At 45.5% G+C, this 22045-nt stretch overlaps 1 long non-coding RNA gene across 1 annotated transcript; it reads right to left on the bottom strand.

The window, feature by feature from the left end:
- Window positions 1–1409: 1409 nt before the first annotated feature.
- Window positions 1410–20967, bottom strand: LOC127567057 (uncharacterized). The gene is made up of 4 exons (XR_007955840.1): window positions 20867–20967; window positions 11150–11250; window positions 7469–7573; window positions 1410–1651 (listed from the first exon to the last, which is right to left on the bottom strand). It is a non-coding gene; the product is annotated as an uncharacterized LOC127567057 (long non-coding RNA).
- Between the last annotated feature and the right edge of the window lie 1078 nt (window positions 20968–22045).

The raw sequence follows: 22045 nt of genomic DNA, 5'->3' as shown, positions 1-22045 counted from the left end.
GGCAGCACCCTGGTGAACCTCTTCTGCACCCTCTCCAAAGCCTCCACATCCTTCCTGTAATGGGGCAACCAGAATTGCATGCAATACTCTTAAGTGTGGCCTAACCAAAGTTTTATACACCTGCAACATGGAATATTTTTTAAACAATGAAAGATTAAAAGGTGCTGGTGTTCAACATGCCCTGGGTGTCCTTGCATTCAAGTCACTGAAAACTAACATGTAGGTTCAGCAAGCAATAAGGAAGGCAAACAGTCTTTATTCCAAGAGGATCTGTGTACATGAGTAGAGGTGTCCTGCTCCAATTGTACTGAGCCCAGTGACGCCACACCTTAGATGTTGTGTCAAGTCTTCTACCAAAGGAAGGATATATCTTTGATAGGTCCAAGTGCAGTGAAGGTTGGTAGATTTGTTATACAAGGAGAAATAAAGCAGACTGGGCCTACATTGTCCAGAGTTCAGAAGAATGAGAGGTGAACTTATTGAATAAATTCTTATGGACGTTGACAGGGTCGATGTGGTTGACATTCCCCTGGTTGGGGGCTTAGATCAGGGTCACCCTCTCAAAATTATGGGTTAGCCACACAGGACAGAGATGGGAAGAAACCCCTTCATCCAGAGGGTGGTGGATCTTTGTAATTCACTGCCCAAGAGGGCTGTGGAGGCTCAGCCACTGGGTATATTCAAGGCAGAGACTGGGAGATTGTTGGATACTGTGGGATATGGGGTTGGTGTGGGAAAGTGACGCTGACAAGAAAGATCAGCCAAGGTCTTAATAAGCAAGCACGAAGGGCCTACTTGCTTCTCTTTTTCTGTTCTTATGCAGCATTTTGCTTCTGGATTCCTATTTACAAGTTACTATTGAATGTCCTTCTACTTCCCTTGAATTCCAGATCACCACCACTTGCCGCATAAAAATAGCTCCCATCTTCCTCCCTCCTTCTTTTGCCAGCTACCATAAATTTGCGTGCTCTGGTGACCAACACCCTGCCACTGGAAGCAGTTCCTCCCATCATCGTGAATCTGGATTACAAACATATTTTTGCTTTTAATTTTGTATACCTAGTTTTTCTTTGTGGCAATGCAGTGCCTAACCTCCAAGTAGCACGTTAAATGTTCACTCTCCATTTTACAAATATATCATCATTTAACAACCTTGGTGTTGGTATTGGTATTGGTTTATTATTGTCACTTGTACCGAAGTACAGTGAAAAGCTTGTCTTACAAACCGATCGTACAGGTCAATTCATTACACAGTGTGGTTACATTGAGTTAGTACAGAGTGCATTGATGTAGTACAGGTAGAAACAATAACAGTACAGAGTAAAGTGTCACAGCTACAGAGAAAGTGCAGTGCAATAAGGTGCAAGGTCACAACAAGGTAGATCATGAGGTCATAGTCCATCTCATTGTATAAGGGAACCATTGAATAGTCTTATCACAGTGGGGTAGAAGCTGTCCTTAAGTATGGTGGTACGTGCCCTCAGGCTCCTGTATCTTCTACCCGATGGAAGAGGAGAGAAGAGAGAATGTCCCGGGTGTGTGGGGTCTTTGATTATGCTGGCTGCTTCACCAAGACAACGAGAGGTAAAGACAGAGTCCAAGGAGGGGAGGCTGGTGTCCGCGATGCGCTGGGCTGTGTCCACAACTTTATCTACATGCATATGATAGAACAAACCTTACAAAATATCAAGACAAGGATATCTTCCCAAACCTCCTCATTGGTTTACAGACATACGTGCAATGATACAGAGTATAAAAAAAAGGTGTAATGCCCCACTCCAGAGACCGGCACTTTAATACAAGCTGGAGGAGTCCTGCAGTGTGGAAGTGCCTCATGTCAGATAAGTCAAGAAACTGAGAACTTTGACTGCCCAGGTGGACGTTGGCATTGTCAGAAAGAGGAGCAGGGGAGTTCTCCACGGTGTCCGGACCAATATTTACTCTGCAAGCAACATCACCAGAACAGATTTTCTGATCATCTTGTTGCCGTTTGTGGGAGCTTGGTGTGCATAAATTGTCACGTTTCCCTACACTTCATTGCTCTGTGACAACCCAAAGAGGTGAACAGAACTATGGACATTCACCTTCTTTACCTTTTCTATTATCGCGCCACCTGCAACTTCACCTTACACGGTTCTTGTAAGACCGGCTGATGAACGTTCTCCCACCCAAAACTGGAATTTTCTCTTCCCCTGCGTGTATCTCCAGTCTCCTGTTTCAGTACTGCCATCAAGTACCTTGACAAATACAAAATATTCATCCATCCCCACAAATAATGACATGGAATTAGAAAGGCTTTTATTTTCAACACTTCCTGTTGAAAAGAATCAGTAATAACAGTTCCCTTGACCCCCCCCCCCCCCAACCTGTTACTATGGACTCCTTTCAACTTTGAATTAGCAGGTGTGGGCTCCATGTTTTAAGTTACTTTGGCCAGAAAGCTGTAACATTTTTGCCAAGTCTGTTATTAGGTTTAAGACAAAAAATGGTGTATTATTCCCAGATATTGTGGGCGGATTGTAAACTAGGTACTAATACAGGGATTGTCCCTTACAATACATGAGCCCACAGTTACACCATGCGGACCTAACAATGACCTGGCCCTTGTTCCACACTTTGTTGGCAAAGTTTACTTTTTACCAGTGGCTAACTGCCACATTCCCATCTGTAAATAATGCAGTGCATTATTTATGCTGCTTTTAGTGCTGTCTTATCTATCAAGTGCTTCAAACATTGAATAACTTAGATCATTTTGCAGTTAAAGAGAAACATTTATTTTTATCTCCTTTTCTTGGAATGAATTGGTCCCAGAAATGATATCATGCAATGTTACACTGCATGTATCCAATGGGGACCAGTTTCTCTGTTTTTTTTTATTGGGATGGTTAACCCAGGTTAGTGCCTCCATTGAATCAGTGAACAAAGTCATTTCAAGTGAATGCATTAAAGTACTTCTAGAATTTATATAATTAATTGTATGCAATTAGCTAATTTATAAATTAATTAACTATAATATATAATGAATTTATAAATAATTGTATAACTTAGAGAATTAATAGTACTTTTAAGGTAAATACAGGAAGGAATAATTTCTGAAAAATAAATGACTGTTAACCCAGTATCCAAGATGACCTTATAAAAAAACAATCTGCCGGAGGAACTCAGCAACATCTGCGGGAGGAAAGGAATTATCGATGTTTCGGGTCAAAACCCTGCCTCAGAACTGAGAGTGGAGAGGCGAGAATGTTTCTCTATAGAAATATAGAAATTGGGAACGGCAGTAGGCCACTCAGCTGCTCAGATCTGCTCTACCACTCAAAATGATCACGGCTGATCATTCACATTCAGTCCCCTGCTCCAGCTTTCTGCCCATAGCCCTTGATCCCTTCAGACCCAAGAACAATATCTAACGAATGATTTGGGATTTAACCTCTGGGTTGTGGGTTCAACAGCCAGTCTACATTATTAGTTTAACCATTTCTGTTTGTTGGATCTAAGGCTCATATCTAAGATCAATTCAGATAACCTTGATCTATCTGTAGGTGCTCCATCAGCACAAAAAGGCAATGTCAACGTGGGAAAGAGAGAAGCTGAAATAAAGGTTTCAGGTTGTGTTTGGGACAGAGGCGAGAGATTTTTACACCTGGCTGTTTAATACTTAACCAGTGCCAGTTTGATGTTTACATAGGTAATCTAAAATCGGCTCCACTCCCCAGCTGTAATGTCTCTCAACTTGATGACCACAAAATTAACTGAAAGTAAATGCAAAGCAATATGGCATTCAGCAGCAGTCTCAGGGGAGAGCAATGGGTCTGTGCTTTTGTCACATTCTTTGTGACTACACAGCTAAGCAGACTCAGGTCTGGTCAACACTTCGATGGGAGACACCCGGAAATACTGAGTGCAATAAGCTTGCTGTCTGAGGAAACAATGATCACACACATACTGCCAGAGGAACTCAATGGTCAGGCAGCATCTGTGGAGGGAAATGGACAGTCAACATTTTGGGTTGAGACCCTTCATCTGGACTGCTATCCAACATGGTAAAAATCCAACCAGCAGAGTTCAGTCACATTTCATTCAATAAACAAACAGTCTTAGTTCTGTTGAACCAGTTTGTTTATTCCACCTTTAATAGATTTTTGCTATACTTAGCATTGACATCATGTTGGTCCAGTCTCGCTAGATTCTTTCCCAGTTCAGTGGAGTTATGGATTTGCTTCTGGGCTCTCTGATAAGGACTATTGATCCTCTACAACTGACATGGCAACAACAATACAAATAAATTGCAGGGATTAGAGAGAGGGAGAACATTTCAGGTCCAAGGTCCTTCAGACAAAGTGTCTCGGACCTGAAACATTAACTGTTTCTCTACCCACAGACGCTGCCTGACCTGCTGAACGTTTCCAGCCTTTTCTGTGCATACACTATCAATGGACTCAACCTGATTTTAGATAAACAGCCCTGAGGCAAGGGAGCTTGAGCACCGAATATTTAAGTACATATTTTATTCAGAGAGTTCTTAACAGTTGTCTAAGGAGTTGGACCATTAAATTGTGTGCCAGGAATTTTCATGAGAGGTCTTCTAATCCCTCGCTGTTAACAACAGAAAAACACTTAGGAAGTCCTGCAGTGAAATGACATTGGAGAGTGGCATTGTGCTCTTGTCGTTAATCGATCCAAACGAAAAGAAGTTGTTGGAGAAACAAAGGACTGCAGATGCTGGAATCTAGATGAAAAAGCAACAAGATGCTGGAGGAACTCAGCGGGCCAGGCAGCATCCGTGGAGAAGAACAGACGGTCAACGTTTCGGGTCGGGACCCTTCTTCAGGACTGAAGATAGGAAAAGGGGAAGCCTGATATACAGTATAGGAGGGAAAAGCAGAGCAGTGATAGGTGGACAAAAGAGGGGAGGTGGGGTGGGCACAGGGCGGTGATAGGGAGATGCAGGTAAGAGATGGTGATGGGCAGGTGCGGGGGGGGGGTGGGGAGGGGAAAGCAGATCCACCGGGGGATGGGTCACAGGTATGGAGGCAGGTGCCCCATGGGGGGAGGGGAGGAGAGGGGAAAAATAGGCGAGGAGAGAAAAGAGAGAGAGGCTGAGAAAGGGAAGAAAACAAGAGGGATGTTGGGGTGGGGAGGGGTTGTGGTTACTTGAAGGGGGAGAATTCGATGTTCATGCCGTTAGGCTGTAAGGCCCCAAGGTGGAAAATGAGGTGCAGTTCCTCCAGTTTGCATTTGGATTTCTCCCGGCAGTGGAGGAGGCCGAGGACTGACATATCTGTGATGGAGTGGGAGGGGGAGTTGGAGTGACTGGCGACGGGGAGATGCAGATCGTGGTTACAGACAGAGCGCAGGTATTCTACGAGATGGTCACCTAGTCTGCGTTTGGTCTCACCATTGCAGAGGAGGCCACACTTGGAGCACCAAATGCAGTGTTACGGGCTAGGTTACTATTGGTGAATGTCCCTTTAAGATAGAGCACAGTAGTGTGTGTGTGTGTGTGTGTGTGTGTGTGTGTGTGTGTGTGTGGGGCGTGATGAGAGAGAGAGAGAGAGAGAGAGAGAGAGAGAGAGACCAGCCTGCTAGTCTCTATCGATGGATGAAAAATAATAACTGTGTCTGTCACTACAATCCACCTATGGATTTTTGGAGCAATCCAGTGGAGTCCACTTTGTTGTTAACCTGTAGTGGGAAACAGGTATCTGTGTGGACGGCCACAATTCGAGTGCCTTTCGGGGTGGCAGATGCTTCGGAGCAAAGCGGTGGAATAGTCACTGCTGAGTAGACACTGAGGTGTCATATTGGGTTCCATCGTGGAAGAAGGTGGTTGTTTCTGAAGCCTTTGCTCACGTTTCACCTTCCGGCTTGCTGAACTGAACTTTGAGAACCATTCCTGGACTTGGAGTTTGGGAATTTGCCACACACCCACTTCGAGTTTAGTTTTTGGGGTTAATGTTTAAGATCTAACATTTTTATTTCTAACATTCTAACATTTTTTTACTTTTATTTTTCTTATTATCATAAGTAGTTATTAATAAAATAGTTTTTAACACATACATGACTCGGTGTGTTTCTTTTGGTGCTGGTACGTAACAGCAGTAGGTGATATGAGGGGAGGCGCAGGTAAATCTCTGTCTCACCTGAAAGGACTGTTTGGGTCCCTGGATGGAGGTGATGGAGGTGGTGTAGGGGCAGGTGTTACACCTATGGCCAGGGCAGTGGAAAGTCCTCGGGGTGGGAGCAGGATGGGTGGAGAGGGAGGAGTGAACGAGGGAGTCGCGGAGAGAGCGGTCCCTGCGACAGGCAGAAAGGGGTGGAGAGGGGAAGATTTGCTTGATGGTGGGATCCCGTTGGAGATGGCGGAAGTTGTTGACCATGCTAACATTTGATCTAACCCTACCGTCCCCCACTGGGTCCATAGCCCTGCAGGCCACACCCAGGCTCTGTCTAACTGTAGGGAGGGTTCCTGCCTCCACCACCCTCTCAGGCACTGAGTTCCAGACCCCACCACCTTCTGGGTGAAAGCATATTCCCTCCCTTCTAACCCTTCCACCAATTACTTCAAACCTCTGCCCCCTGGTTTTTGACCCTTCTATTAAGGGAAAGAGCTCCTCCCTATTTACCCTATTGAGACCTCATATCATTTTACACACCGCAATTAAGTCTCTCTTCAGCTTCCTCTGTTCCAAAGAAAACACCTCAGTCTATCCAATCTTTCCTCAAACCTATAATTTTCCAGATCTTTCTTGGAATGCGGTGACCAGAACTGGAGTGCTCAAGTTGTGGTCTAACTAAGTGTTGTATACGGTTCAACCATAACTTTCTTTTTCTTATTTTCCATGCCTTAACTGATAGAGTCAGAGAGAGATACAGCATGGAAACAGGCCCTTCAGCCCACTGAGTCCGTGCCAACCATCAACCACCCACTTACACCGATCCCACGTTTCATTCTCCCCACATTCCCAGCAACTCCCCCCAGATTCTACCCCTCACCCACATGCTGGGGACAATTTTTAGTGGCCAATTAACCTACTGACCTGCATGTTGTTGGGATGTGGGAGGAAACCGGAGCACCCGGGGGAAACCCACGCAGTCACAGGGAAAACGTGCAAATTCCACACAGACAGCGCCCAAGGATGGGATCGAACCCGGGTCTCTGGAGCTGTGAGGCAGCAGCTCTACCTGCTGTGCCACTGTGTCGCCCCCAAGGAAAGTATCCTAGATGCCTTCCTTTATTAGGCAAATGGCAGAGTCTTGCAGCTATCTGTCCAAGGATCAGAGTCAGTGAGGGCAATTGCCCTCAGTAAATGAGTCCAGCTCAGCAGTCAAGGTCAGTGCTGGGCATAATGTAAGATACAAACTGCCTAGTTTTGGTACAATGTCTTGTACCACTCCAATCAGTAAACCATTTGGGCCACTTCAAAACCAACCTCCATTAATAATTTTGGTTTGACTTGGTACCCACTTATGTGTTCCATGTTTTCAACACCGTTGCTCTCTTCTATAGCAGTAGCTGTCGACCCTTTTTGGTACCAGGATCCATTTGTAATCTTTGATGACCAGTTCTGACCTAGAAAATAACGTAAGCTTAACTTTAACACTAAAAGTTAAAGAAGAGCAGAATTCTTAAAGATAAAGACAGAAATTAATATCAACTGTGGGGCCCAATGTCTCTGAAATGGTCTGTCAAGCCGCTTAGTTACAGATGCATAATAAATGCTGGTCTTAGCAGTGATATCCAGATGGCGAAAAATGAATAAATAAAAAAAAGTTCCCAAGCACTGTTTTGTAATTTGAAAATAATACGGAAAATTGGGCATGGAAGGGTTAAGTACTGCTCTAAAAAGTATCAAAATTTCAAATGTAGTACTTATGCTTTGTCATATAATCAGTGTGTTCCATTTATGAAACACCTAAGCTTACTTTACTTTGAAGAGATTAGTGAGATTTCATGTAATTTTCAGCAGCTTAATCCAAAAATTGTGCTCAGTGTCCAATCTGCTGCTGCTCTTCAGCTGAGTCGAAGCAGGGGAAACCCAAATTCGTGCTGAAAGCCAAGATGATCATAGCATGGCAAGCAATAGTCAGATGTTAACCAACAGCACTGCATGTGAAGGTTCATTTCAATATTTTTTTTCTGTAAACTGCAATTGCAAGATAACTCAAGCAGTTGTAATTCTTTCTTGTAGATTCATGTTTTCCAATGCATCTCCAAATGGATCCCATACCCACTCTTTGCCCTTGATTTGCGCTTGTCTGGGAAGGAAGCTCAGTTTTTTTTATATAATTTAGTTAAAATAATGACATTGTTTTCTTCAGTGCTCCTTAGCTTCTGGAATCCTTCCAATTTTTTTTTTGTTTCTGGAGCCAGATGTCCACTCTGTCATTTGAAACATGTTTGGTTCAGAAAGGAATAGTTTTATTTTAACTGCAGCAATTTTGTCAGTTTTTTTTTCAAATCCATTGTGCCCTCTGCTGAGAGATTACTCATTTTTCTCTGGATTGCATAGTTGAGGTGAAGGATTTACAAAATGATGAGGGGCATAGACAGAGTTAAAGGTTTACAAAATGATGAGGGGCATAGACAGAGTTAAAGGTTTACAAAATGATGAGGGGCATAGACAGAGTTAAAGGTTTACAAAATGATGAGGGGCATAGACAGAGTTAAAGGTTTACAAAATGATGAGGGGCATAGACAGAGTTAAAGGTTTACAAAATGATGAGGGGCATAGACAGAGTTAAAGGTTTACAAAATGATGAGGGGCATAGACAGAGTTAAAGGTTGACAAAATGATGAGGGGCATAGACAGAGTTAAAGGTTGACAAAATGATGAGGGGCATAGACAGAGTTAAAGGTTTACAAAATGATGAGGGGCATAGACAGAGTTAAAGGTTGACAAAATGATGAGGGGCATAGGCAGAGTTAAAGGTTTACAAAATGATGAGGGGCATAGACAGAGTTAAAGGTTTACAAAATGATGAGGGGCATAGACAGAGTTAAAGGTTGACAAAATGATGAGGGGCATAGGCAGAGTTAAAGGTTTACAAATGATGAGGGGCATAGACAGAGTTAATGCAAGTAGGCCCTTTCCGCCTAGATTAGGAGAGATAAGTATGAGAGGACATGGCTTTAGGGTGAAAGGGGAAAGGTTTAGGGGGAAGATTAGGGGGAACTTCACTCAAAGAGTGGTGGGAGTGTGGAATGGGCTGCCATCTGATGTGGTAAATGTGGGCTCGCTCTTAACTTTTAAGAGTAAATTGGATAGATACATGGATGAGAGAGGTCTGGAGGGGTATGGGCTGGGGGCAGGTAAATGAGACTAGTAGAATAATGTTTCAGCACAGACTAGAAGGGCCGAATGGCCTGTTTTCTGTGCTGTAGTTTTCTATGGTTCTATTTCTCTTTGCAGTTGAATCTTACAACACTTCAGCACATGTCAACAGCTAAATATGAACTAAATTTCTCTGCCAGAGTGTGATATTTTACACTTCGTAATCTGTGTCAAAGAGGTAAGACTTACTCACATGTACTTACTTCTGGACAGTACACATATTTTCAAGACTTTGTGTTGTCACTTTTTTCAAATATTTGCTTTTCTTGTTTAAACATGTCAAGAAATATTAACTCTGTTTCTCTCTCCACAGGTGCTGTCTGACCTGCTGAGTGTTTCCAGCATTTTCTGTTTTTGTTTCAGATTTCCATCATCTGCAGCTTTTTGCTTTTCAATAGCAGTTGGCTTGTCGTTACAGCATGGTCTCCAGATGTCAACCTATAAGTCCTCTGTGATAGTTCGAGGCTTCCCTTTCCTGGTGGATCCCTACAGATGACACACTGTGACATTGGATCATCATTTTGGCCCTCAATAAGTTAAAACACAACATTTAAGTTAGCAGTCGAAGGGTCTTTACCCTGAAATGATAACTGTTACTCTCTTCACAGATGCTGCCTATCCTGTTGAGTGTTTCCAGTTTTTTTATTTCTGGCATCTGCAGTTTTTTTGATTTTCCTTCAGTGAACAACTCTCCTTCTCAAGTTGTGGTGAGTTCCAAGTACCCTGTCCAACGTAAAGACTAACGTTACGATTAACTCTACATGGCTAGGACGTCCTGCAGAGAGGCGTTAATCAACCACTGCGATGCTTTTGGTACTGAGCCTACTGCTTTGAAATACAGGGAGCTCCTTAATCAACCTTACACAAGGAAAGGCCCTTGCTTTGCAGATATTGCCCTGCTGTGTCAGGTACAGTGTGAGGCCAGGGTTGGATCCCAGTCTGGGGCTCATGGGGGTGGGAGGAAGTCATGTCTCCGAAGAGGGGTCAAGGTAGAGGAAGATGCCAGTGAGGTTTGAGCTCCCGGGTTGAAGGGGTGGTGAGTCAATGGGATGCCATCGGCAATGGTAGAGGGGGAGTTGGGGGTTACAGTGGGTGGGGTGGTGGGGGAGATCTGTAAGTGGTCTTTGGTGGAGGGAGGGATCAGTGCCTGAGGTGGAGGAGGGTCCAGGTGGGTTATCAGTGCTGGGCTGGGCTGAGGTCAGAGCCCGGGGTGAATGGAAGGGGATCAGGTTGGGTGTTCAGTACCTGGGGGTGTGGTTAGGTTGAATGATTGCTGCGTTGGGGTCAGGTGATCAAGGGTTCTTTGAGCAATTGGTGGGGTAGTTCATGTGATCAGTCAGGAGTCAGAGAGCCGGGTGAACTTGGTGTGGGCATCAGTACCACTGTATTGGAGCAGGTGGGAGGAGATGCCCGAAGGAGAACCATCAAAAGTAAGTGACTTAAAGGGACCTCTCTGAATTGAGTTCCCAGTGTCAGGATGGGATCTGCTCAAGATGGTCTCTTTAAACCACACAGCTGTGGAGCAAAGCGTCAGTGTGAAGACCTGGGTGGGTTGAGAGTGGGATTCGGAGCCACATCACCCGATTTCTCCCAGTAAACATAATTTGCAAAGGGAAGTACCAGGTTGAATTTCTGGACTGGCAAGATTCAACCCAGACACCAGAGAGGCAAGGATAGATCCTTGGGGAACACTTGCAGTAATGGTGCGGGAGCAGGAAGAGGAGCCATGACGAGTGGCTCTCTGTAGAGATCAGAAAGTAAGCGGGGTACAGTGGTCCCATCCCATTCCCATTTGATGCCTCTTCTTTCCTCACCTGTTTGTGCAGAACTGAAATTTTGTAAGTGCATCTGTTAAAACGTGCTTGGTGTGATTTGGCTCCTTTCATTTCAACGGAAATGTTGGTTTTCCAAACAGCTACAAAAAACAATCAAACATTAAAGTGGAAATTCAGATCTCATATTCATGCAGGATGGAAACAGGCCTTTCAAACACCCATCAACACTAATCCCATTTTATTCTCTACACATCTCCTTCAACACCCCCCACCCACCCACCCACCCACCCACACTCTGGGGACAATTTACAGCGGCCAATTAACTCATTGACCTGCATGTCTTTGGGATGTGCGAGGAAACCGGAGCACCCGGGGGGAAACCCACGCGGTCACAGGGAGAACGTGCAAACTCCACGGAGATAGCACCCGAGGTCAGGATTGAACCTGGGTCTCTCGAGCCGTGGGTCAGCATTTCTTCTAGCTGCACCACTGTGCTACCCCCTGTGTGGCAAAAAAGCAAGAGCTTTCTTTTCTTAAATAAGACACAGGAATAAGAGAAACCAAATCATCGCACGGGAATGCAAAAATACATTTGGAAAATCTGCTCTTTGAGAGACTTAATGCTTTCTTCAGACAAGCAGGTGAATGTCCTGTTTCATAGATTTAAGTTAAATCAAAGATTTAAATGCAGCTCTTGCTACCTTCACATGCACAGAATGGGAGAGCAGCTGTTGCAAAGAGTAGGGTGACTTTCTGCTGAACTTGGAAAATGTCAGGTCACAGTCAAATGTGTGCAAAGTATGAAGCTGGATAGGTCAGTTATTTGGAAACTTGATTAATTTATATTGGCTCGGGGAGGCAGGAAGAAACCTGATTAACCCCGTTCTTATCAGTTGATGTTGGCAGGCTGTACCCAGTGATGTGTCACAGAGTTGTACAGCACGGAAACAGACTCTTTGGCCCAACATGTCCATGCCGACAAAGGTGTCTATCTGAGTTAGTCACATTTACCTACATTTGGCCCATATCCCTCCAGGCCTTTTCTATCTATGGGCCTATCCAAGTGTCTTAAATATTGTCTTTGTACCTGTCTCTACAGCTTCCTCTGGCATGTACCCACCACCCTCTGTGTGAAAATATTGCCCCTCAGGTCCCTTTTAAATCTATCCCCTATCACCTTAAGCCTCTACCCTCTAGTTTCAGACTCCCCTACCCTGGGGAAAAGACAGTGACCATCTACCTTATCTCTGCCCCTCATGATTTTATAAACCTCCATAGGTCACCCCTCAGCCTCCTACACTCCAGGGAGAAAAGTCCCAGCCTGTCCAGTTTCTCCTTATAACTCAAGCCGTCCAATCCTCGTACATCATTGTGAATCGTTTCTGCATCCTTTCCAGCTTAATGACACCCTTCCTATAGCAGGGCAACCAGAACTGCACACAGTACTCCAAGTGTGATCTCACCAACGTCCTGTACAGTTGTAACACGACGTCCCAACTCCTGCACTCAATTACCTGACCAATGAAAGCAAGCGTGTTAAATGCGTTCTTCACCACCCTGTCTACCTGTGATGCCACTTTCAGGGAACTATGTACCTGTACCCCTCAGTCTCTCTGTTCTCTGTCCTGTAGGCATCGGTGCTAGGGCACAACTGTTCGCAATCTATGTCAGTGATTAGGATGAGGGGATCAAGTGTAGTATATCTAAGTGGGCTGTGAGGAGTGTGCAGAGAGGCTTCAGGGGGGATATGGATAGGCTAACTGAATGGTCAAGGATGTGGCAGCAGAATATAATGGGATATATATGACATCATCCACATTGGTAGAAAAAAGGTGGAGTATATTTAAACAGTGAGAGATTGAAAGCCGTCGGTGTTCAGAAGGACCTGGATGTTGTTGTATACGAAGCACTGAAAGTTAAACATGCAGTACAGCAAACAATTAGGAAGGTAACTGGTGTGTTGGCTTTTATTGCAAGAGGATCTGAGTACAAGAGTAGAGATGCCTTGCTCCATTTATATAGGGTCTTGGTGAGACTGCAGCTGGAATATTCTATACAGATATGGTCTCCCTATCTAAGGAAGGATATACTTGTGGTAGAGGAAGTGCAGCGAAGGTTCAGGGGCCACAGTCTCAAAATAAGGGGTTGGCCGTTCAGGACAGAGATGAGAAGAAGTGTCTTCAGCCAGAGGATTTCTCTCCCCAGGAGGGCTGTGGAGGGCTCAGTCACTGAGTATATTCAAGACAGAGATCGATAGATTTCTGGAGATTAGGGGAATCGAAGAATATAAGGTTAGTGTATGAAAATGGCACTGAGGGAAAAGGTCAGACATCACCTTATTGAACGGCAGAGCAGGAATGAGTGGCTGAGTGGCCTCTCTGGTTTCTATTTCTTTTTTCTTTTGAGTCAAATCAGGAGAAAGACATCCAACCAAAGAGTTAGCACTCACGGCAGGACACTGCCAGCACGGTCTCTGTAAGGGTGTGGGTGCCCTCTCCGAATGCCAACATGGTGGGAGTCCTGCACTGTGAACAAATGCGCCTTCTAGGGGTGAATCCAGGAGTCGCAGTGCCTGCTACACAGGGAAGCTGCCTCCTGCCTGCACTGTTCTTCATCCTGTGTCCTCTGCCCCTCCGCTGAGACTCTGCCACCCCCGCCAACCTGCACTCATTCATTGCAACCCTCCTCAGTAGCTGGAAGAGTGCTGCTTGTCATGTGGGTGACTTCCTGAGGTCAGAGCTGAGAGCAGCGGTGTTACTAACGTGGGACATTAACATGCGCTGTTCCTGAAACATTACAGGAGGAGGCCCATGGGCACTGTTGTCAGACACACCCTCACAACTCTGATCATTTCTTCAGGCTTCTTGAAGCTACGTTAGGGAGATTGCTGATGCCATTTTCATGCTGAAAAAATGGCGCAGGTGAATTTCTAGACCCAAAGTTTTCTCCCATAGATACCAAGCAATCTTTTTCTCCTACAGGCAAACACCGGCCTCATTTCTTGTCTCCTTTATGATTCTCAGCTTTCTCTTTGGTCACCTTGGCCTGGTTTTCCATTGAAAGCAAACTTTGAAGACGCCACAAGATCTCACATGAAGCCTTCCAATGCAGCCACCTTCATTCAATGACCAAACTCATCCATTGCTGCCTCAGTGTTAATTCTGCTACATGCGTTAATATCTTCCTTTTTAAGAAGTCCTTCCCCCTACCAACAGCAGCTTCCCGCTCATCCCCCACTGCCGACAGAGGCTTCACCCCACATTACACGGGAGCCACCCTGTTGAAATACCATTGGATTTTCAACTAAGCTGAACCCCAAACTTATGGCGGGGTCTTTGTAGGGGAGTCTCCTTGAGCAGAACTCCTGTCATGGGGGGGGGGGGGGAGGTGAAGAATCTCTCCTGAAAGGATATGGCCAGGGAGGTCGCTGGAAGAGTCTCCCTGCCCATAGTGCCTGGCTGTAGCCCTGGCCCCCAACACTGTAAACATGCCTCCAGCAAGCACTGCTCTTCACTGGCCTGTCCTTGTCCCCCTTTGGTGCACTCTCCCATCTCCCCTTTCCCCCACTGAAGTATTTATTCATTAAGAAGGAACACTCCCCGTTAGCTGGGGTGCTGTTTGTATTGTGATGTGTCCCTTTAAGAGCTGGCTGCCAAGGTTGCTAGCTGCAAGGCTAAGTGCTGGCAGCAGCAAGAATTTATAACAACGGCAGCATGTGCTGAAACTGACAAAGTGCACCAGTGCACGTGGAAGGACAACACCATTGGCCTGGGAACTTCACAATCGAAAATCTCGATCATCATAGGATTTTTACAAAGAACGATTTTTACGGGATTGCTGCCAGAGCCACGCGATAGTGAAGGTAGGAATAGGAGGAGATGGCAAATAAATGCGTGGCTGAGAAGTTGGTGCAGGAGGGAAGGTTTTAAATTTTTGGATCATTGGGATCTCTTCTGGGGAAGGTGGGACCTGTACAGAGAGGACGGGTTACACCCGAACCTGAGGGGGGCCAATATCCTTGCAGCCAGGTTTGCTAGGGTGGTTCGGGAGGGTTTAAACTAGATTGCGAGGGGGAAGGGAACCGGAGGAGTAGGTCAGAGGAAGAAGGGGACGGGGAAAAGTCAGATCTGACAGGTAGAGAGGCTTTGAGGAAGGAGAAGCAGAGTACAGGCTATAGAAGTAGTAAGGCGAATGGGCTAAAGTGCATTTACTTAAATGCAAGAAGCATCAGGAATAAGGGAGATGAACTGAGAACTTGGATTAGTACATGGGACTATGATATTGTGGCTACTACAGAGACATGGCTGACATCAGGGCAGGAACGGATATTGAATATTCCTGGTTTTCAGCATTTTAAAAGGGATAGGGAGTGGGGGAGAAGAGGAGGAGGAGGGATGGTGATACTGGTCACGGATACTATTACAGCTGCAGAAGGGGTGGATAATGTAGAAGGATCCTCTCCAGAGTCAGTATGGGTGGAAGTTAGGAACAAGAAAGGGGCAGTTACCCTCCTGGGAGTATTCTATAGGCCCCCCGGTAGCAGCAGGGATACTGAGGAGCAGATTGGGAGGCAGTTTTTGGAAAGATGCAAAAATAACAGGGTTATTATAATGGGAGACTTCAACTTCCCAAATATTGATTGGCACCTGCTTAGTGCCAAGGGTTTAGATGGGGCACAGTTTGTTAAGTGTGCCCAGGATGGATTCCTGTCACAGTATGTTGACAGGCCGACTAGAGGGGATGCCATATTAGATCTAGTTTTAGGTAATGAACTGGGTCAGGTGACAGATCTATCGGTGGGTGAGCATCTGGGGGACAGTGACCACTGCTCCATAACCTTTAGTATTGTCATGGACAGGGATAGGAGCAAAGAGGATGGGAAGATATTTAATTGGGGAAAGGTGAATTATGAGGCTATAAGGCGAGAACTTGGGAGTGTAAATTGGGGTGACATTTTTGAAGGGAAATGTACTATGGAGATGTGGTCGATGTTCAGGTTTAGGGAGAAATTTGTCCTGGTGAGGCAGAGAAGGAATGGCAGGGTGAAGGAACCGTGGGTGACGAGAGAGGTGGAACAACTAGTTAGGAAGAAGAAGGCATCATACATAAGGTGTAAGCAGCAAGGATCGCACAGGGCTCGTGAGGATTATAGAGTAGCAAGGAAGGAACTTAAGAAAGGGCTGAGGAAAGCGAGAAGGGAACATGAAAAGGCTTTGGCAAGTAGGGTTAAGGAGAATCCCAAGGCTTTTTTCTCGTATGTAAAGAGCAGAAGGATGGCTAGAGTAAAGGTAGGTCCGATTAGAGACAAAGGTGGGAGGATGTGCCTGGAAGCTGTGGAAGTGGGTGAGGTTCTCAATGAATACTTCTCTTCAGTATTCACCAAGAAGAGGGGTCTTGATGATGCTGAGGACAATGTTGGTGAGGGTAATGTTCTAGAGCATGTAGATATCAAGAGAGGGGATGTGTTGGAGCTGTTAGAAAATATTCGGACAGATAAGTCCCCGGGGCCTGACGGAATATTCCCCAGGCTGCTTCGTGAGGCGAGGGAGAAGATTGCTGAACCGTTGGTTAGGATCTTTGAGTCCTCGTTGTCCACGGGGATGGTACCGGAGGATTGGAGGGTGGCAAATGTTGTCCCCTTATTCAAGAAAGGTAGTAGGGATAGTCCAGGGAATTACAGGCTGGTGAGCCTTACGTCTGTGGTGGGTAAGCTGTTGGAAAGGATTCTAAGAGATAGGATCTATGAGCATTTAGAGAATCATGGACTGATTAGGGACAGCCAGCATGGCTTTGTGAAGGGAAGATCTTGCCTCACAAGCCTGACAGGGTTCTTTCAGGAGGTGACCAGGAAGATTGATGAGGGTAGTGCAGTGGATGTGGTCTACATGGATTTTAGTAAGGCGTTTGACAAGGTTCCGCATGGTAGGCTTCTTCAGAAGGTCAGAGACCAAGGGATCCAGGGATGCTTGGCCATGTGGATTCAGAATTGGCTTGCCTGTAGAAAGCAGAGGGTTGTGGTGGAGGGAATGCATTCAGATTGGAGGACTGTGACCAGTGGTGTCCCACAGGGATCGGTTCTGGGACCTCTATTTTTTGTGATATTATCAACTTAGATGAGGGGGTGGAAGGCTGGGTTAGCAAGTTTGCAGATGACACAAAGATCGGTGGTGTTGTGGATAGTGTGGAGGGCTGTCGAAGCTTGCAGAGGGATATTGATAGGATGCAGAGCTGAGCTGACAAGTGGCAGATGGAGTTCAATCCAGAGAAGTGTGAGGTGGTACACTTTGGAAGGACAAACTCCAAGGCGGAGTACAAGGTAAATGGTGGGATTCTGGGCAGTGTGGAGGAGCAGAGGGATCTGGGGGTTCATATCCACAGATCACTGAAAGTCACCTCACAGGTAGATAGGGTAGTTAAGAAAGATTATGGGATGTCAGCTTTCATAAATTGGGGGATCGAGATTAAGAGCCGTGAAGTGGTGATGCAGCTTTACAAAACTCTGGTTAGGCCACACAAGAGTACTGTGTCCAGTTCTGGTCGCCTCATTATAGGAAGGATGTGGAGGCGTTGGAAAGGGTGCAGAGGAGATTTACCAGGATGCTGCCTGGATTAGAGAGTATGGATTATGAGGAGAGACTAAAGGAGCTAGGGCTGTTCTCACTGGAGAGAAGGAGGATGAGGGGAGACATGATAGAGGTGTACAAGATATTGAGAGGAATAGATAGAGTGGACAGCCAGCGCCTCTTTCCCAGGGCACCGATGCTCAATACAAGAGGGCATGGCTTTAAGGTAATGAGTGGGAAGTTCAAGGGAGATATCAGAGGGAGGTTTTTCACCCAGAGAGTGGTTGGTGCATGGAATGTGCTGCCTGGGGTGGTGGTGGAGGCTGATACGTTGGACAAGTTTAAGAGGTTGTTAGATAAGCATATGGAGGAATTTAAGTTAGAGGGATATGTGGGAGGAAGGGGTTAGATAGTCTTAGGTGTGGTTTGAAGGGCGGCACAGCATGGTGGGCTGAAGGGCCTGTATTGTGCTGTATTGTTCTATGGTTCTATGGTTCTAACATTAGGGTGATATTCAACACTGTATCAATGCCATCAAAATGGAAAGTAATTCTTAGGCTAAACTGTCTTGTGGATGAGATGTTAAACGGAGACTTTGTCTGCTCCTTCGGGGAGCTGTAAAAGCTCTTGCAGCACTATGGAAAAGAGATGGCAGATCTGGTCAATATTTATCTCTCAGCTAACATCACTGAAACATTAGCTGGTCATAATCAAGTCGCTACTGCGCACCAATCAGTTATCCTGTTTCCATAAGACATAGGAGCAGAATCAAGCTATTTGGCCCATTGAGTCTGCTCTGACATTCGATCATGGCTGATTTATTTTTCCCTCTCAACCCCATTCTCCTGCCTTCTCCCCGTAACCTTTGACACCCTTACTAATCAAGAACCTATCAACCGCTTTAAATATACCCAATGACTTGGCCTCCACAGCCGTCTGTGGCAATGAATTCCACAGATTCACTACCGTCTGGCTGAAGAAATTCCTCCTTATCTCTGTTCTAAAGGGACGTTCTTCTATTCTGAGGCTGTGCCCTCTGGTCCTTCGACTCTCCCACTGATGGAAACATCCTTTCCACGTCCACTCTACCCAGCCTTCAGTATTGGGTCGGTTTCAATGAGGCCCGCCCCTCATCCTACTAAACTCCAGTGAGTACAGGCCCAGAGCCATCAAATGCTCCTCATACGTTAACACTTTCATTTCTGGGATCATTCTCGTAAACCTCCTCTGGACCCTCTCCAATGCCAGCACATCCTTCCTTAGATATGGGGCCCAAAACTGCTCACAATACTCCAAATATGGTCTGACCAACACCTTATAAAGCCTCAGCATTACACCCTTGCTTTTATATTCTAGTCCTCTCGAAATGAATGCTAACGTTGCATTTGCCTTCGCCTTCCTTACTACTGACTCAACCTGCAAGTTAACCTTTAAGGAATCCTGCAATGGGACTCCCAAGTCCCTTTGCGCCTCTGATTTTTAATTCTCTCCCCATTTAAAAAATAGTCTACACCTTTATTCCTTCTACCAAAGTGCATGACCGTACACTTCCCTGCGCTGTATTCCATCTGCCACTTCTTTGTCCATTCTCCCAACCTGTCCAAGTCCTTCGGCAGACTCCCTGCTTCCTCAACACTACCTACCCCTCCACCTATCTTTGTATCATCCGCAAACTTGGCCACAAAGCCCTCAATTCCGTCATCCAGATCATTAACATATAACGTGAAAAGTAGTGGACCCAACACCACTAGTCACCGGCAGGCAACCAGAAAAGGCCCCCCTTATTCCCACTCTTTGCCTTCTGCCAGTCAGCCAATCTTCTATCCATGCTGGTACCTTTCCTGTAACACCACGGGCTCCTATCTTGTTTAGCAGCCTCATGTGCGGCACCTTGTCAAAGGCCTTCTGAAAATCCAAGTAAACAACACCCACTGACTCTCCTTTGTCTATCCTGCTTGTTACTTCCTCAAAGGATTCCAACAGATTTGTCAGGCAAGATCTCCCCTTAAGGAAACCATGCTGACTTCAGCCTATGTTATCATGTGCTTCCAAGTACCCTGAAACCTCATCCTTAATAATGGAATCTAAAGTTTTACCAACCACTGAAGTCAGGCTAATCGGCCTATAATTTCCTGTCTTTTGCCTCCCTCTCTTATTAAAAAGTGGAGTGATAGTTGCAATTTTCCAGTCCTCTGGAACCATTCCTGACTATTATGATTCTTGAAAGATCACTACTAATGCCCCCACAATCTCTTCAGCTACCTCTTTCAGAACCTTGGGGTGTAGTCCATCCGGTCCAGGTGACTTATCCACCTTCAGCCCTTTCAGCTTCCCAAGCACCTTCTCCTTGGTAATAGCGACTACACTCACTTCTGCCTCCTGACTCTCTCGAATTTCTGGCACGTTGCTGGTATCTTCCATAGTGAGAACTGACGCAAAATACTTATTCAGTTTGTCCGCAAAGCCACCTTTCCAACTTTACAATAGTGGCATCATTGGTTGTGAAGCACTTTGGGACATTTCAAGACTGTGAAAGGTGCTCTGGAAATATATCTGAGCTCATGAAGGGACCACACACACACACACACACACACACAGAGCAAATAAATAAATATACATTCAACAACAGAAAGTAGAACAACCAGCACCAGAATGCCCTAACCCCTGGCCCAAAACTACTGCCTAGGAGTCAGGGTCTGTCGAAGCCTCATGCCTGGAGATCATTCTCCAGTTTAGTTTCTCATGACTGCTGGGTTTCACAATGCTCCAACCTACAGTTGTCCAACAGTTTAACTCGCCTAATTATCTCACATTCTTTCATGCAATTACAGAGCCACAGTCCTCATGAAAACATACTTGGCAAGGCCACTTTCCATTTGGGAGGGAGATGTTCAAGGAATGCAAGGGCAACTTTTCACTGTGATTTATGATACTGAATGATGTTGTTTGCAAACAAAGAATCAAAGGGTTTGCCAAACATTTTTATCCCCCCCCCCCCCCCCAACCAAACCTCCCACTTAAAGGCAATGCTAGTGGGCTAATAAACCAGGAACTGCCTCCATATATGGGAAGATTAAAAACTGCTGCAGAACACTGAAAATAAAGACACTGCGTTAGTTATATTAAAATGCACAATCTTTCCAATCTAATAGAAAGCTTACAGTAGGACAGCCTGGGTTGAGTTTATACTTACAACTGATTTTCCATTCTGGACCCATTGCCAGAACCGGAGGAAAAGGATTGCTCACGACACAGCACAAAGAAATCTGCAGAGTAATTAAATCTATGTTTCCTTCTTTTCTTCATACCACAGTAGTCTCTCTGTTTGAGTGAACAGTGGACTGAGCCGTGCCAGGCCATAGCTAGCTGAATGCAGTTGGACTGGATTGTAATACTACACTGCATTGTGCAGTAATACTACACCTTCTTTGTGTTGGTGCCAAAAAATGGATCTTTGTGCAGCCAAACCCCGCTTAGGAGGACGTCAATTCAGGCTTCCATTGACGTCGATGGAATTCCCATTGCTTGCATCACTCCAATAAAAATAGAATCCTCCAAAGAATTCACCCTTAAAATAATCTGGATTTGTACAGGGTCTGGGTAATGGATACCAAGGTAACTTTTTAGCCATCTGCATAACTATTATTAGAATTGATTTCCAGAATGTTGTTGTTATGCTGCATTGTGTCGCTACGGTGGTTAGTATTTTTAAAAGGGTTATGTTGTGAGGTAAAACTCTGGCCTGGAGCCTTGCTAGACTGGAGTGTGAACTTACGATCAGGCTATAACACTCCAGGGGCGATTTTATCAGCTGCACGTTGAGAGCAGAACGAAGGGCAGGTTCAAGGAAGGTTCTTTCACCTTCCAGCTTCTCAGCAAGCCGGGGCTGAGCTAGTGTCACTCTCTCCTTGGTGTTAGGCCATCATCTGTTCAAGTCCCCGGCGTAGCACTTGAACCCAGAGCCTTGAGTGACCTTCCAAGTCTCATACGGAGGGCGTGCTGCACTGTTGGAGGTACTGCTTTTCAGATGAGACCACAGGCTGGATATAAAATATCCCGTGGTCGTATTGCAAAAAAGCAGGGGGAGTGTGTCTCAGTGTCGTGGCCAACAAGGTTTCAAAAACAGATTTTCTGGGTCTTCATCATGTTACTGTTACAGGAGCTTTCTGTGCTCACTGGCCACTGTGGTTCCCACATAGCACTTGGAAAAGCCTTCAATAGTGTTAGAGAAAACAGATTCTTTCTTTTTAGCTTTTACCATATTGATCGGTCAGGTGTGCACAGAATGGAATGCATAGCCCACCGCATGGAATGGGATGCTTATGGCTGGAACTGTGTCCCGATCCATTCATCTCACTACCCCAGCAATTAA

This window comes from Pristis pectinata, chromosome X (assembly GCF_009764475.1).
Source record: "Pristis pectinata isolate sPriPec2 chromosome X, sPriPec2.1.pri, whole genome shotgun sequence".
NCBI classification, from domain to species: domain Eukaryota; kingdom Metazoa; phylum Chordata; class Chondrichthyes; order Rhinopristiformes; family Pristidae; genus Pristis; species Pristis pectinata.
The sequence above is the reverse complement of the archived record's forward strand: the minus strand, read 5'-3'. Positions and strand labels throughout refer to the sequence as shown.